Source organism: Rana temporaria, chromosome 1, assembly GCF_905171775.1.
Source record: "Rana temporaria chromosome 1, aRanTem1.1, whole genome shotgun sequence".
In the NCBI taxonomy this organism is placed as follows: Eukaryota; Metazoa; Chordata; class Amphibia; order Anura; family Ranidae; genus Rana; species Rana temporaria.
The window spans coordinates 256,177,685-256,194,345 of NC_053489.1; positions in this window are offsets into that span (position 1 = coordinate 256,177,685).

Genomic DNA, 16,661 nt, shown 5'->3' on the forward strand with positions numbered 1-16,661 from the left:
CACGACGTACTGTGGGACAGCCAATGCCATCAGGCTTTTAAAACTCTGCGTCTCCACCAGACGGAATGACAGCATTTCAAAGGCCAGTAATTTTGAAATGCTGGCTTTCAGGGCCAGGGATCGCGGGTGGGTACTTCCTCTTCCGCTCCAGTGTTTGGGAGATAGAGAGCTGAATGCTTCCATGGGACATTGTGGAGATGTTTGGTGACCCAGGTGGTAGTGTTGTTTGCCGGTCCTCTAATTGAGGGGTGGCAGGTGGCACTGTCAGTACAGAGGTGGATGAAGAGGCCGAGAGGCCCGAGACTGATGCAGAAGAGGAAGCAGGAGGAGCCTTTCTTGGTTTTTGAGGTGTCTCCTCCACTGCAGCTCGTGCTTTGCACTTAGATGCCTGGTCATGCAGGTTGTGCTCAGGTTGAGAACGTTTATGCCTCGCTTCAGGCTCTGATTACACAACGTGCAAACCACTCGTGTCTTGTCATCAGCACATTGTGTGAAGAACTGCCATGCTAGGGAACTCCTTGGACCTGGTTTTGGTGTGCTCTGTCCCTTGCTGCGTTAGGCAGTAGCAGGCGTACTGTCTAGGGGATGGACACTCTGCTTTGGCACCCTGCTCCCTCTTCTGCTGTGCTGGTGGCTCTGTGCGACCACCGCCTCTTCCTCCGAACTACATGGGTCACCTGCATGAGGTTGATTCCATGTCGGGTCGAGGACCTCATCGTCCTCCACATCATCTTCCACCCAGTCTTCACCACTGCCCTCCTTGTCGGTCTGCACAATTGCAAAAGCACCAGCAGTTGGCAACTGTGTTTCATCATCATCCAAGATGTGCTGTGATGGTCCCCCCATGTACTCATCTTCAAATACAGTCCTGATCAAAAGTTTAAGACCACTTGAAAAATGGCAAAAAATCTAATTTTACATTTTTGGATCTTAACAATGTTCCAAGTAGCGCTTCAACATGCAACAAGAAGAAATGAGAGTGAGACAAAACATTTTTTGAGCATTCAATTTAATGAAAACAACGAATAAACTGAAACAGGCGGTTTTTCAGGTGATCAAAAGTTTAGGACCACATGCCTTTAAAAGGCCAAATCTGTGCAAAGATGTGGATTCATTGTCATTTTCTGTCAGGTAGTCACACGTTGTGATGGCAAAGACAAAAAAAAAACCAACCTTTTTTAACGTGGTCGGGTAGCTGAACTGCATAAGCAGGGTCTCTCATCAAGACACTGGACAATCCTCGACCCAAATTAAGGCCCTTACTGGTGCTGACTGCAGCCCCATAACCATCAGACGGCATCTGAGACTGAAGGGCTTCAAAAACGAAAAACGTCTTCAAAAACCTTGTCTCCTTGAACGCCACAGAACTGCTCGTTTAGACTTTGCAAGAGAACACCAAACATGGGACATTCAAAGGTGGAAGAAAGTTTTATTCTCTGCTGAGAATTTTTTTTACCTTGATGGTCCTGATGGTTTCCAACGTTACTGGCATGACAAGCAGATCCCACCTGAGATGTTTTCTACGCGCCACAGTGGAGGGGCCGCCATAATGGTCTGGGGTGCTTTTTCCTTCAGTGGAACAATGGAGCTTCAGGAAGTGCAGGGGCGTCAAACAGCCGCTGGCTATCTCCAGATGTTGCAGAGAGCATTCCTCATGACTGAGGGCCCTCGTCTGTGTTAACGACTGGGTTTCTCAACAGGACAATGCTACAGTACACAATGCCCGCAGGACAAGAGACTTCTTCCAGGAGAATAACATCACTCTTTTGGCCCATCCTGCATGTTCCCCTGATCTAAATCCAATTGAGAACCTTTGGGGATGGATGGCATGGGAAGTTTACAAAAATGGACAACAGTTCCAGACAGTAGATGGCCTTTGTGCGGCTGTCTTCACCACTTGGAGAAATGTTCCCACTCACCTCATGGAAACGCTTGCATCAAGCATGCTGAAACGAATTTTTGAAGTGATCAACAACAACGGCGGAGCTACTCATTACTGAGTTCATGTTTTGGAAGTTGGATTTCTGTTTTGGAGGGGTTTAGTTTTTTTTTGGAGGTGTGGTCCTAAACTTTTGATCAGCTGAAAAACAGCCTGTTTCAGTTTATTCGTTGTTTTCATTAACTTGAATGCTCAAAAAATGTTTTGTCTCACTCTCATTTCTTCTTGTTGCATGTTGAAGCTCTACTTGGAACCTTGTTAAGATCCAACAATGTAAAATATGATTTTTTGCCATTTTTCAAGTGGTCTTAAACTTTTGATCAGGACTGTATAAGTGGTTGGGCATCGGTGCACTCAATCTCTTCGACTTCTGGGGCTGGGCTAGGTGGATGGCCCTGGGAACACATGCTAACCGACTCATCAAAAAGAAGAAGAGACTGCTGCATGATTTGGGGCTCAGACTGCTTGGCTGATTTGCAAGGGGGTGAGGTGAAAGACTGATGGTGGACATCGGCTGCAGGCGCCAACTCTGAACTTTCAGCACAAGACTGGTTGGAAAACAATGTGAAGGAACTGGAGGCACTGTCAGCAACCCAATCTACTACCGCCTGTTCTGCTCCTGGCCTCGACATTCGTAGAGCTGGATTAGGCCCGACCAAATACTGCTGCAGGCTCTGTCGCCTACTCGCACCTGAGAAAGGTGTTTCACTTGTGCGTGTAGCTGGCACAGATCGACCACGTCCTCTCCCTGTAACAGGAGCTCCACCAGCAGCACCACGACCACGGCCACGTCCCTTATTTGACGTTTTCCTCATATTTCTCAAATGTAGGATCTTGCCCTAAATGGGTGTTTTTTAAATACAACAATAGTGTAATATGGTGTAATATGCAGAGATTTACCTATATAATTATTTCCCTATAGCAAGAAGCAGGAACCTAGCCCTAAACAATGTACTGCACAGACAGTATATCACAGGGGACAGGTAGAGTGCTGGTGAAATATGCAGAGATTCACCTATATATTTCTCTACCTATAGCAAGAAGCAGGAACCTAGCCCTAAACAATGTACTGGACAGACAGTATATCACAGGGGACAGGTGGAGTGCTGGTGAAATATGCAGAGTCACCTATATTTTTCTGTCCCTATAGCAAATAGCTGGAACCTCTCCCTAAACTATGTACTGGACACACACAGTATATCACAGGTGACAGGTGCAGTGCTGGTGAAATAGCAGAGAGTCACCTATATATTGCTGTCCCTATAGGAAATAGCTGGAACCTCTCCCTAAACTATGTACTGCGCACACACAGTATATCACAGGATACAGGTGCAGTGCTGGTGAAATATACAGAGTCACCTATATATTGCTGTCCCTATAGGAAATAGCTGGAACCTCTCCCTAAACTATGTACTGGACACACACAGTATATCACAGGTGACAGGTGCAGTGCTGGTGAAATAGGCAGAGTCACCTATATATTGCTGTCCCTATAGGAAATAGCTGGAACCTCTCCCTAAACTATGTACTGGACACACACAGTATATCACAGGTGCAGTGCTGGTGAAATATACAGAGAGTCACCTATATATAGCTGTCCCTATAGGAAATAGCTGGAACCTCTCCCTAAACTATGTACTGGACACACACTGTATATCACAGGTGCAGTGCTGGTGAAATAGGCAGAGAGTCACCTATATATTGCTGTCCCTATAGGAAATAGCTGGAACCTCTCCCTAAACTATGTACTGCGCACACACAGTATATCACAGGATACAGGTGCAGTGCTGGTGAAATATACAGAGAGTCACCTATATATTGCTGTCCCTATAGGAAATAGCTGGAACCTCTCCCTAAACTATGTACTGGACACACACAGTATATCACAGGTGACAGGTGCAGTGCTGGTGAAATATACAGAGAGTCACCTATATATTGCTGTCCCTATAGGAAATAGCTGGAACCTCTCCCTAAACTATAAGATGCAGATCGCACAGAAATAAACAGTGCTTGTGTAGATTTCTGAAGCAGGATACACCTCTCTGACACTGTCCCTCAATCCTCTCCCTACACTAGCTAATGCAGAGTGACGACTGTGCTGTGTGCCTCTATCTGATATAGAGGCTGGTCACATGCTGGGTCACATGCTGCACTGGCCAATCACAGCCATGCCATTAGTAGGCATGGCTGTGATGGCTTCCTAGTCACACTAGTTAAACAAATGGCGATTGGCTGCCGTGCAGCGCGCCATAAAATAGCTGAACTCCGAACCCGAATTTTTTCCAATTATTCGGGTTCGGGAGCAAAAAAAAACAAAGTCAGTACCGAACCCGAACTTTACAGTTAGGGTTCGCTCAACCCTAGTCGTCACTATTGGTGGCCTAATCTCCGTTCGGAGGTCAAAGACTATGTCAATGCTTGTCATGTCTGTGCTCAGTCCAAATCCTCCACACAAGCTCCTGCTGGTCTCCTCATGCCCTTGCCCATTCCTAAGGAGCCCTGGGCTCACATTGCCATGGATTTTATCACCGATCTTCCACTGTCTGACGGTAATACGGTCATTTGGGTGGTAGTCGATCGGTTCTCCAAAATGGCACATTTTGTTCCCCTTCCTGGTCTTCCTTCTGCTCCTTCCTTTTTGTTCGAGAAATTTTCCGTCTCCATGGGGTTCCTTCTCATATTGTTTCTGACAGGGGTGTTCAATTTACGTTTCGCTTTTGGAGAGCCTTTTGCAAATCCCTCAATATTGCCTTGGATTTTTCCTCTTCTTACCATCCTCAATCCAATGGGCAGACGGAGAGGGTTAATCAGGAGTTAGAGGTTTTTCTTCGTACCTTAGTCTCCGCTCATCATGACGATTGGTCCTCTCTACTTCCATGGGCAGAATTTTCCCATAACAATCATGTAAATACCAGTTCGCAGAGAACACCCTTTTTCTCAGTTTATGGAAGACATCCTCAACTTCCGCTTCCCATGACCTGTTCTCCGGATATCCCAGCTTTGGCTTCAGCTCAGGAGTCCTTCAATTCCATCTGGAGTGACGTCCATGATTCCCTCCGGGCAGCTGCCGACAAATTCAAAGGCTTTGCTGACCGCCGCAGGTGTAAACCGCCTTCTCTTCAACCAGGGGACAAAGTCTGGCTCTCCACCAGGAACATCAAGCTCCGAGTTCCTTCTCTGAAGTTTGCTCCAAGATTTATTGGTCCATACACCATAACGGCTAAACTGAATCCAGTTTGTTTCAAACTTCAGATTCCCAAAAGCCTCAAAATCTCGAACTCTTTCCATGTTTCCCTTCTGAAGCCTTTAGTCCTCAATAAGTTCTCTCGTCCTCTCCCTACCATGGCGCCAGTCTCTGAGGGTAATCAGGAATACGAGGTCAGTCAAGTTCTGGATTCCTGACTCTGTAGAGGCGCTCTTCAGTACCTTGTTCATTGGAAAGGCTTTGGTCCTGAGGAGAGGTCTTGGGTTCCTGCATCAGAGGTCTTTGCACCTCGTCTATTGAAGAACTTTCATCTGAAGTTTCCCTCTAAACCCGGACCCAGGCGGGGAAGGGGGGAGGCCTCGTAAGAGGGAGGGTACTGTCATGGATATGCAATAGCTGTCATGGATATGCAATAGCCTGGCAGCTTACCTGTGTTTCCATCTGTTCAATAGAGGCCTGACTCTGTTCTGGTTCCCTTTTTTATCACTTCCATTTCCTGTATGGCCCCACCCAGGCCAGCCCAGGAAGTCTTTATTAACTGTTGCTCTACAGGTCTGCAGTGCTGTTCAACAGTGTAGTTTGCTAGTTCCTGTTTCCAGTGTGCTACGATCATCTTTCCGTGTGCCGTTTTGGCTTGTTCCTGACTTCTGCTGTTTGCCTGTGCCCCTGACCATTTGCCTGTCCCATGGTTATCCTTGTCTGCCTGTGCCCCTGACCATTTGCCTGTCCCACGGTTATCCTTGTCTGCCTGTTACCCTGACCTCGGCCTACCCATCACCACCGTTTGTCCTGCTGGCTGCTTCCCCTCTCCCTGCGGAGCGTGACCTAGGGAATCTCGGGGACGCGACCTGGATCCAGTTGCAGCCAAGACCATCCCCACCATCAGGGGCCCTGGTGAATACAAAACTGGGTCTTCGACTCCGCGCCCTGGGTGATCTTGGGTTCACACTTCGTTCCTGCTTGCAGCAGTCGGCTATAGGGTTCACCACCCTGTGGTGCATCCCGGACCCCAACGAGGTGCACTTGTCGCCTGGCCACAGGTGACCTGACAGCATGTTTCTCACAGAGAAGATCGATTCCATCGTGAAATGTTTGTATTCAAGAGATTGAGAATTAGGTTAAATTTGCCTGTTGTTTTTTTTCACCACAAAAATGTGAGAGAAAACCCTCCCACCCTGCTCTTCTCGGGGAACCTGGGCGAGGATTTTCTGGCCCAAAAGATCTCCTATCAGGAGACAAGGTGCATTCTCCCTTTCCCAATCTGGGGGGGGGGGGGGGGGGGACGACTTGTCACTAACAGTCTGGGGGGGGTGGATTAGAACTCCAGCCTGTAACCATTCTGGATCAAGTCCAGAATACTTGTTGAAGGAAATTGTTACCCATTGGGGGAGGACGCTTCCTAGTCTTGCTTCCACTGGGAGACAGGAGTCATTGGGGGTTTAGTGGATTTCTGGGGATTGAATAGTATCCCTCCTCTACCCCTTCCTTTGTGACCCGTCCGATGCTTTTTTTTTGGGCGATTATACAAGTCGGCTTGACCCTGCTGCCATTGGCCACGAAAGGACCTCTGGCCACCTGCCTTCTTTTTCACTTCAGGGAAAGCTTTATTTTTGTTTGCCGTGCGTTTTAGTACCTCTTCTAGGCCTTCACCAAAAAGATGATCTTCTGAAAAGAGGATGCTTCAAAGACTCGGCTTAGAAGCTGAGTCCAGGTTTTCAGCCATAGGGCGTGCCTGGCTGAGTTCACTAATGTCGTGGCTTGGGCTGCTAATTTTACTGACTGCATCTGCCAAGTAACCCACTGCTTTAAAAAGCAGCGAGAATTACTTTAGAATCTGTTGCCTTGAGGTTCCGGCTGAAGCTGGGAAAGCCAACAGTCCAGATTTCTGGCCACACAATAGAGAGGCCTGGCGGTCGTTTCGCGGCAAACTTTGCTCGTTCGTGGTCCGCCGATATTCGCAGCGGTCCGCCATTTTACATTGAGAAGAACTTTGACCCATGACACATCCATCAGGTGGTACAGGACAGCCAATTGAGACATTTAAGCACATGGACATACCTCCTACCTTATAAATAGACCTGATCTGGTGGCCATTTTAAATTCTGCTGTTTGTCAGTGTAGGGAGAGGTTGCTGTGCTGTGTGGAGCAGGGACAGGCTGTAGCACTAGTGACACAAATCATTAGCTAACAGGTCCACACAAGTCTTTTTAAGGACTGTATAGGTGTACTATTTGGTGTGCAGTATATAGGGGTGTAATACACTTATATACCTTTTGTCAGTGTAGGGACAGGTTGCTGTGTGCGGAGCAGGGACAGACTGTAGTGACACAAATCGTTACCTAACAGGTCCACAAAAGTCCTTTCAAGGACTGGTATAGGTGTATCCAGGGGTGTAATACACTTATATACTTTTTGTCAGTGTAGAGACAGGTTGTTGTGTGCGGAGCAGGGACAGACTGTAGTGACACAAATCGTTACCTGACAGATCCACAAAAGTCCTTTCAAGGACTGGTATAGGTGTACTATTTGGTGTGCAGTATATAGGGGTGTAATACACTTATATACCTTTTGTCAGTGTAGAGACAGGTTGTTGTGTGCGGAGCAGGGACAGACTGTAGTGACACAAATCGTTACCTGACAGATCCACAAAAGTCCTTTCAAGGACTGGTATAGGTGTACTATTTGGTGTGCAGTATATAGGGGTGTAATACACTTATATACCTTTTGTCAGTGTAGGGACAGGTTGCTGTGTGCGGAGCAGGGACAGACTGTAGTGACACAAATCGTTACCTAACAGGTCCACAAAAGTCCTTTCAAGGACTGGTATAGGTGTATCCAGGGGTGTAATACACTTATATACTTTTTGTCAGTGTAGAGACAGGTTGTTGTGTGCGGAGCAGGGACAGACTGTAGTGACACAAATCGTTACCTGACAGATCCACAAAAGTCCTTTCAAGGACTGGTATAGGTGTACTATTTGGTGTGCAGTATATAGGGGTGTAATACACTTATATACCTTTTGTCAGTGTAGAGACAGGTTGTTGTGTGCGGAGCAGGGACAGACTGTAGTGACACAAATCGTTACCTGACAGATCCACAAAAGTCCTTTCAAGGACTGGTATAGGTGTACTATTTGGTGTGCAGTATATAGGGGTGTAATACACTTATATACCTTTTGTCAGTGTAGGGACAGGTTGCTGTGTGCGGAGCAGGGACAGACTGTAGTGACACAAATCGTTAAGTATCGATAAGTGTAATACACTTATAATATACTTTCGAATATAGAAAGCATATTATAGTGGATTTGTATTGTGCAGCATTGTGACTGGTGGTGTATTTGGGTACTGCAGAATGTTTGCCTCTTTTGCTGCGTTACCTCTACTACACACATTGACAAAATTTCCTGAAAAAAAAAAGTTTCATAACTGGTGCGATAAACCAGTGCCCCCCAAAACGACAGATTGAAGTGGGGTGTTATATAAAAATATACTTTCATAATAGTGTATTTGGGTACTGCAGAATTTTTGCCTCTTTCGCTGCGTTTCCTCTGCTACACACAGTGACAAAATTTACTGAAAAAAAGTTTCAGAACTGGTATGATAAACCAGTGGCCCCCAAAACGACAGATTGAAGCTGGGTGTTATATACCTTCTTCCACATATACTGCGCTTCTTTAAAGACTTTTGTCACAGGGTCATTTAAAAAAATGACAGGCAGGGGAAGAGGCAGGCCCTTCCGCAGGGGTGGTAGGGGTAGGGCAGGAGCACCAGGCCGGAGCCAAAGTGGGAAGTGGCACAATGTTTGTTCGATTACGTCAAAGGACGCACCAGACTTGGTTGAGTGGCTCACCACCAACACCACCACCACCATATACCCTCCGCTTTAGTCACAGGAATTATTTTCCGATCCATCAGAAGACATTTCCGATGCGCAGCCATTCTTGGCATTGGATCAGGAAGAGGAGGTAGCAACAGCCGGCACTCCAGTCTGACGACAGTACCCAGATCAGTCCAAGGAGGTTGGTGCTAGCTGTTGCTGCCTACTCCGAGATCTCTATTGTTAGTGATGGGGAAGGTGACGTAGATGATGACATGTCTACAGACGTCACGTGGGTGCCCACAAGAGAGGAAGAGGAAGGGAGTTCAGAGGGAGAGATGGACCAGCAGATAGGGAAGAGAAGCAGGCCGAACTTGCATTGCACAGGAGGGACAAACCAGACTCCTAATGTATCAGGAGCGAACCATCAACCATGTACGGTCACATCTGGCGTTCCTAGGACGTCGGCCCATGGCTCCGCAGTGTGGGCTTTTTTTAACGTGTCCACTGCAGACAATAGTGTTGCCATCTGCAGCCTTTGCAGTCAACGCATAAGTCGCGGTAAGCCCAACACTCACCTAGGGTCGACCGCCTTAAGAAGGCACCTGGCCTCCCATCACCGAGCCCAGTGGGAGCAACGCCATCAGAACCCACAAAGCCACACTCCAGGCTCTCACCGTCCAGCCTCTTCTCCTTCTTCTCCTCTATGCTCACAATTGTCCTCCACTCCACCTTCCATCATGCCGTCCTCACGTTTTTCTGCAAAAAGGCAGGCTTCTGTGGACCAAATGTTCGATCGAAAAAAAAACAATGACGCCGGATAACCCTCTTGCCCAACGGTTGACCGCTGGCTTTTCGGAACTGATAGCCCGCCACCTACTGGTGGAATCGGAGGCCTTTCGAAAATTTGTGCCCATTGGAACACCATAATGCAGGGGTGTCAAACTGGCGGCCCTCCAGCTGTTCCGAAACTACGAGTCCCATCATGCCTCTGCCTGTGAGAGGCATGCTTGTAACTGTTAGCCTTGCAATGCCTCATGGGACTTGTAGTTTTGCAACAGCTGGAGGGCCGCCAGTTTGACACCCCTGCCATAATGGAAGGTCCCAGGAAGGAAATATTTTTCACAGAAGGGCATCCCAGAGCTATATGGCCATGTTCAGCGGCAAGTGAATGTATCTCTGGCACACAGTGTCGGTGCCAAGATACATCTGACCACGGACACGTGGTCTAGCAAACACTGCAGGGAAGGTATATCAATTTTACTTATAGTAAAAAATTGATAAAAGCAATAGAAGTCTTTATCAAAATCATACAGCAGCGCTAATTGTCACTAAAATACTGAATGTGACAACTCTTTTTCATGTAAAAAAAAATATATACATAAAAGCGTGAAAGTTCTCCAGAGGTCAGAAGGTGAGATAAAGTTCAGTGGGGAAGGTGTTCCTAAGCAAATGTTCAGCTATCTGCAGCTGGTGACATCACACGTGCCAAATCCACCTGTCCACTGTCTCCCGTGCCAATGTCCCCTGAAGGGGATCTAATCACCAGAAAGTAGATTTATTCAAGCTCTGAACATCCAATCCTTAGATCATCTCCACCTCCAAAGTAAGCTGCAACCTGACCAGAGTGTTATTCGCCTTGTGTCCACCAGATGTCAGAATGCCCGAAAATGAAAGGACTTAATATGGTGTAATAACGTTTAAACAATTTATTTAACACACTGTGCCAGTGCACTTAAAATAACAGCATTCGTTTTTTAAAACTATATAATGCAGCACACATTTAGGCTGGTTCCAGCTCACAGTGGGGTTACCAAAGATCGTATCTGTCCGCGTCCACCGCTATCAGAACATACCTCTGTCCCCACACACTGGAGCGTTGATGGAACACAGCACACAGTGTAAAGCTGCCTGTGTGTCGTGAAGTCACGGCCCTGACGTTTCGTCTTTCGACTTCCTCTGAGGGCGTGCCGAGTGGGGGGAAGGCTGCTGCATTTTGCAAACGCCTGGTGGAATGAAGTTCAGGACAAGTGGGTCATCTCCACAGTGTCCTCAGGCTACAAGCTAGAATTCTGAGAACTTCCGCCACTCCGTTTTCTGAGATCAGGAGTTGCCAAAGATCCAGAAAAAAGAAGGCCTCTACTGCTGGCCTTGGAACACCTATTGTCCCAAGGGGTAATCTTGGAGTTGGCTCCAGAGGATCAGGGGTCAGGATTCTATTCAAACCTGTTTACGGTTCCAAAACCAAACAGGGATGTCAGACCTATCCTAGATCTGAAAAGTCTGAATCAATTTCTGAACATTCGCTCCTTTTGCATGGAGTCTGTTCGTTCAGTTGTTTCCACCCTTCAGGGAGGAGAATTCCTGGCATCAATAGACATCAGAGATGCGTATCTACATGTGCCAATATTTCCCGCTCACCAAAGGTTTGCGGTGGATCAGCGCCACTTTCAGTTTGTGGCCCTTCCTTTCGGGTTGGCTACAGCACCTCGAGTGTTCACAAAATACTGGCCCTGGCAAGGCTAAGGGCACAAGGCAAAGCAGTAACAGCCTACCTGGACGATCTGTTGATCATAGATCATTCCGCTGCACGCTTGGACCACAATGTGCACAGCACAGTGGAATAGTTAGAGTACCTAGGCTGGGTCCTCAATCTGGAAAAATCTTCCTTGCAGCCTCAAAGAAGGCTGGAGTACATGGGCATGATTATAGACACGTCCCAAAGCAAGGTATTACTTCCCAAGCCGAAGGCAAAAGCCATAGGAGACTTGGTCCGAGTGGTAAAGGTGAAAAGGCGGCCTTCCATCCGTCTATGCATGAGATTATTGGAAAAGATGGTAGCCTCATTCGAGGCTGTCCTTTACGCCCAGTTTCACTCAAGACCGTTACAGGTCGGAATTCTGTCAGCTTGGAACAAGGATGTTCAGGCCCTGGATCTTCCTATTGTTTTATCTCCAGGGGTTCGCCAGAGCCTCTATTGGTGGTTGCTCCCCCAAAATCTGTCGGAAGGTAAATCCTTCACTCCAGTTATCTGGAAAGTGGTAACCACAGATGCCAGCCTTCTAGGCTGGGGGGCAGTGCTAGAAGAAGCATCTGCCCAGGGAAAGTGGTCCGGGGCCGGAAAGCTCCTACCCATCAACATTTTGGAGATTTGGGCAATTCATTTGGCTCTCAAAGTTTGGTCTTGCAGACTGCAAGGCTGGCCTGTTCAGGTTTAATCCGACAATGCTACGGCCGTAGCCTACAGTTGCCACAAAAAGTATGTGAACCCCTTTGGAATGATATGGATTTCTGCACAAATTGGTCATAACATGTGATCTGATCTTCATCTAAGTCACAACAATAGACAATCACAGTCTGCTTAAACTAATAACACACAAATGATTAAATGTTACCATGTTTTTATTGAACACACTATGTAAACATTCACAGTTCAGGTGGAAAAAGTATGTAACCCCCTAGACTAATGACATCTCCAAGAGCTAATTGAAGTGAGGTGTCAGCCAACTGGAGTCCAATCAATGAGATGAGATTGGAGGTGTTGGTTACAGCTGCCCTGCCCTATAAAAAACACACACCAGTTCTGGGTTTGCTTTTCACAAGAAGCATTGCCTGATGTGAATGATGCCTCGCACAAAAGAGCGCTCAGAAGACCTACGATTAAGAATTGTTGACTTGCATAAAGTTGGAAAGGGTTATAAAAGTATCTCCAAAAGCCTTGCTGTTCAACAGTCCACAGTAAGACAAATTGACTATAAATGGATAAAGTTCAGCACTGCTGCTACTCTCCCTAGGAGTGGGCGTCCTGTAAAGATGACTGCAAAAGCACAGCGCAGACTGCTCAGTGAGGTGAAGAAGAATCCTAGAGTGTCAGCTAAAGACTTACAAAAGTCTCTGGCATATGCCAACATCCCTGTTAGCGAATCTACGATACGTAAAACACTAAACAAGAATGGATTTCATGGGAGGATACCACAGAGGAAGCCACTGCTGTCCAAAAAAAAAACATTGCTGCACGTTTACAGTTTGCACAAGAGCACCTGGGTGTTCCACAGCAGTACTGGCAAAATATTCTGTGAACAGATGAAACCAAAGTTGAGTTGTTTGGAAGAAACACACAACACTATTAGGTAGATTCACAAAGAGTTAGGCCGGCTTTTCTACAGATAAGCCGACCTAACTCTGAATCTAACCCGACCTATGTTTAAGTGTATTCTCAAACAGAGATACACTTAAACATATCTAAGATAGGACGGCTTGCGCTGTCCTATCTTAGATTGCAATGCTTTGGCTGACCGCTAGGTGGCGCTTCCATTGCGGCCGGCGTAGATTATGTAAATGAGGGGATACGCCGATTCACGAACGTACGCCAGGCCTACGCCGTCGAATTACGTAGTTTCCGTAAGGCCTTAGGCGGCCTAAAGTTATTCCACCTATGAGGTGGAATAACAATGTTAAAGTATGGCCGCCGTTCCCGCCGCGAGGTTCGAAATGTTTGCGTCGTTTGCGTAAGTCGTCCGCGAATCGGGAGTTACGTCGTTTACGTCCGTGTCGAAATCAATAGGCCCGTACGGCCTACTTAGCCGCAATGCGCACTGGGAAAAGTAGTCGTCCGGCGCATGCGCAGTGTCAAAAAACGTGAGTTCAAGCCTCATTTCCATACAACACGCCCCCTCCAAGTCATTTGAATTAGGCGCCCTTACGCCCGCTCGTTTTAGGCTACACCACCGTAAATTAACAGGTAAGTGGTTTGAAAATCACTACTAGCCGAACTAATTTACGGTGGTGTAGCCTAAACAGGCTAGGCTAGGCCGCCCTAAAGGTACACCAATGTACGTGAATCTACCTATATGTGTGGAGAAAAAGAGGCACAGCACACCAACTTCAAAACCTCATCCCAACTGTGAAGTATGGTGGTGGGGGCATCATGGTTTGGGGCTGCTTTGCTGCGTCAGGGCCTGGACGGATTGCTATCATCGAAGGAAAAATAAATTCCCAAGTTTATCAAGACATTTTGCAGGAGAATTTAAGACCATCTGTCAACCAGCTGAAGTTCAACAGAAGATGGGTGTTGCAACAGGACAATGACCCAAAGCATAGAAGTAAATCAACAACAGAATGGCTTAAACAGAAGAAAATACGCCTTCTGGAGTGGCCCAAGTCAGAGTCCTGACCTCAACCCGATTGAGATGCTGTGGCATGACCCCAAGAAAGCGATTCACACCAGACATCCCAAGAATATTGCTGAACTGAAACTGTTCTGTAAAGAGGAATGGTCAAGAATTACTCCTGACCGTTGTGCACGTCTGATCTGCAACTACAGAAAATGTTTGGTTGAAGTTATTGCTGCCAAAGGAGGTTCAACCATTTATTAAATCCAGGGGTTCACATACTTTTTCCACCTGCATTGTGAATGTTTACATGGTGTGTTCAATAAAAACATGGTAACATTTAATTCTTTGTGTGTTATTAGTTTAAGCAGACTGTGATTGTCTATTGTTGTGACTAAGGCCTCGTACACACGACCGAACATGTCTGCGGACATGTTCGGTCGTGTGTGCGGCCGACCGGACATTTTTCAGGCGGATCGGACACTGCCCGTGTCCTCTGCAGTTTGCACCTAAAGCTACGTGCTGTGTACTGCCGGTGTCCTCTGCAGTTTGCACCTAAAGCTACGTAGTGTGTGTACTGCCTTTGTCCTCTGCAGTTTGCACCTAAAGCTACGTAGTGTGTACTGCCTGTGTCCTCTGCAGTGTGCACCATAAAGCTACGTGGTGTGTGTACTGCCTTTGTCCTCTGCAGTTTGCATCTAAAGCTACTTGGTGTGTACTGTCCTTGTCCTCTGCAGATTGCACCTAAAGCTACGTAGTGTGTACTGCCTTTGTCCTCTGCAGTTTGCACCTAAAGCTACGTAGTATGTGTACTGCCTTTGTCCTCTGCAGTTTGCACCTAAAGCTACTTGGTGTGTACTGCCCGTGTCCTCTGCAGGTTGCACCTAAAGCTACAAGGTGTGTGTACTGCCTTTGTCCTCTGCAGGCCATTAGTATATCTGAAATGACAACAAGGAGAGGCAGAGAGGCACGAGGGAAAGCAGGTTCTGCGTCTAGAGGCAACAGTGCTGGTCGTGGACATGGTGCATCCTCATCACCATGTGGCCGTTGGACACGCCCGTCCTTCTTTTCGGCAGCTAGCCGCGTTGAGCCGCAACATGGCAAAGACTTGGTAGAGTGGATGACCAAGCCGTCCTCATCCTCCTCATCCTCTCTCACCCAGGCTCAGGGTACTTTGTCTGGCAAAGCAGCTGCCAAGGCGTCCTCTTCCCTCTGCTCAATGGCATCAGTCACTCCTTCCCTAGCCCCACCATGTCCTCCTGAGGAGTCCCCCGAACTGTTTGAACACAGTGTTGGGTACATGCTGCATGAGGATGCGCAGTGTTTTGAAGGCTCCGATGATGGTACACAGCTAGAGAAAGGCAGTAACGTGAGCCCAGAGAGATGGGGTACCCAAGAAGGACAGCAATCTGGCAGTCATGTTCCCCCCAGCTGCAGCATACTGCCATGTTTTCTACAGTGATGAGGAGGGTGGGGATGATGAGGTCACTGACTCTACGTGGGTGCCTGATAGGAGAGAGGAGGAGGTGGCACAGGCACATCTCCAATGAGGCAGGATGCCCTCCAGGGGCCAGCTTAAGGGCAGCACACCGACTGCATCACAACGCAGAGCTACGCATGTGCAGGGTGCTGCTGTGTCTCAGCGTTATTCCAAAAGTTCTTTGGTGTGTGCCTTTTTTGAGACGAGTGCATCAGATCGCACCACTGCTATTTGCATAATGTGTCTCAAGCATATCTCGCGTGGCCAAAACAAAACATGCTTGGCCAGACATATGTCGACCTGCCATGCAGTTCGTTGGCAAGCGTACCTCAAAGACCCACACCAAAGAACAAAGCGGACCTCCCCTTGCCCCTCATCAGCTGGGATCTCCAACCCCACTATACCCTCAGTCCTCTCTGAAGCCTGCACTGATAGGACTGAAGGTGTATAATTAGGTGTGTCACAGCCTCGTACATGCGGGCAATCTACTATCGGTACACCGATGGCAGCGGTTGAATGCTAGCTTAGCTAAATTGCTAGCACTTCAACTGCTGCCTTTTCAGTTGGTAGATTCTGCCCCCTTCCATGAGTTTGTGGAATGTGCAGTACCTCAGTGACAAGTTCCCAAACGCCACTTTTTCTCACAGAAGGCGATTCCGGCTCTCTACCGCCATGTGGAAGGCAATGTCAATGCCTCGCTGGACAGGGCGGTCAGTGGTAAGGTGCATATTACTGCTGACTCATGGTCCAGCAGGCATGGACAGGGACATTACCTCTCTTTCACGGCGCATTGGGTGACTCTGCTGGCAGCTGGGAAGGACGCAGGACAAGGTACAGTAGTGTTGGAGGTTGTTCCCCCACCACGCCTCCAAAATGCTACTACTGGTTGTGACACACCTCTCTCCTCCACCCCCTCCTCTTCTTCCTGTGTAGCCTCTTCCTGTGCTGATGTGTCCTCGGAACCAGTGGTGCTCCATAGGCGTTCAAGGGGCTACGCAGGTACGCAGGCAAAGAGAAGCCATGCGGTGCTTGAGCTGGTGTGCTTGGGGGACAGGAGCCACACTGGGCCAGAGGTTCTGTCAGCTCTGCAAGGTCAGGCTCAGAGGTGGT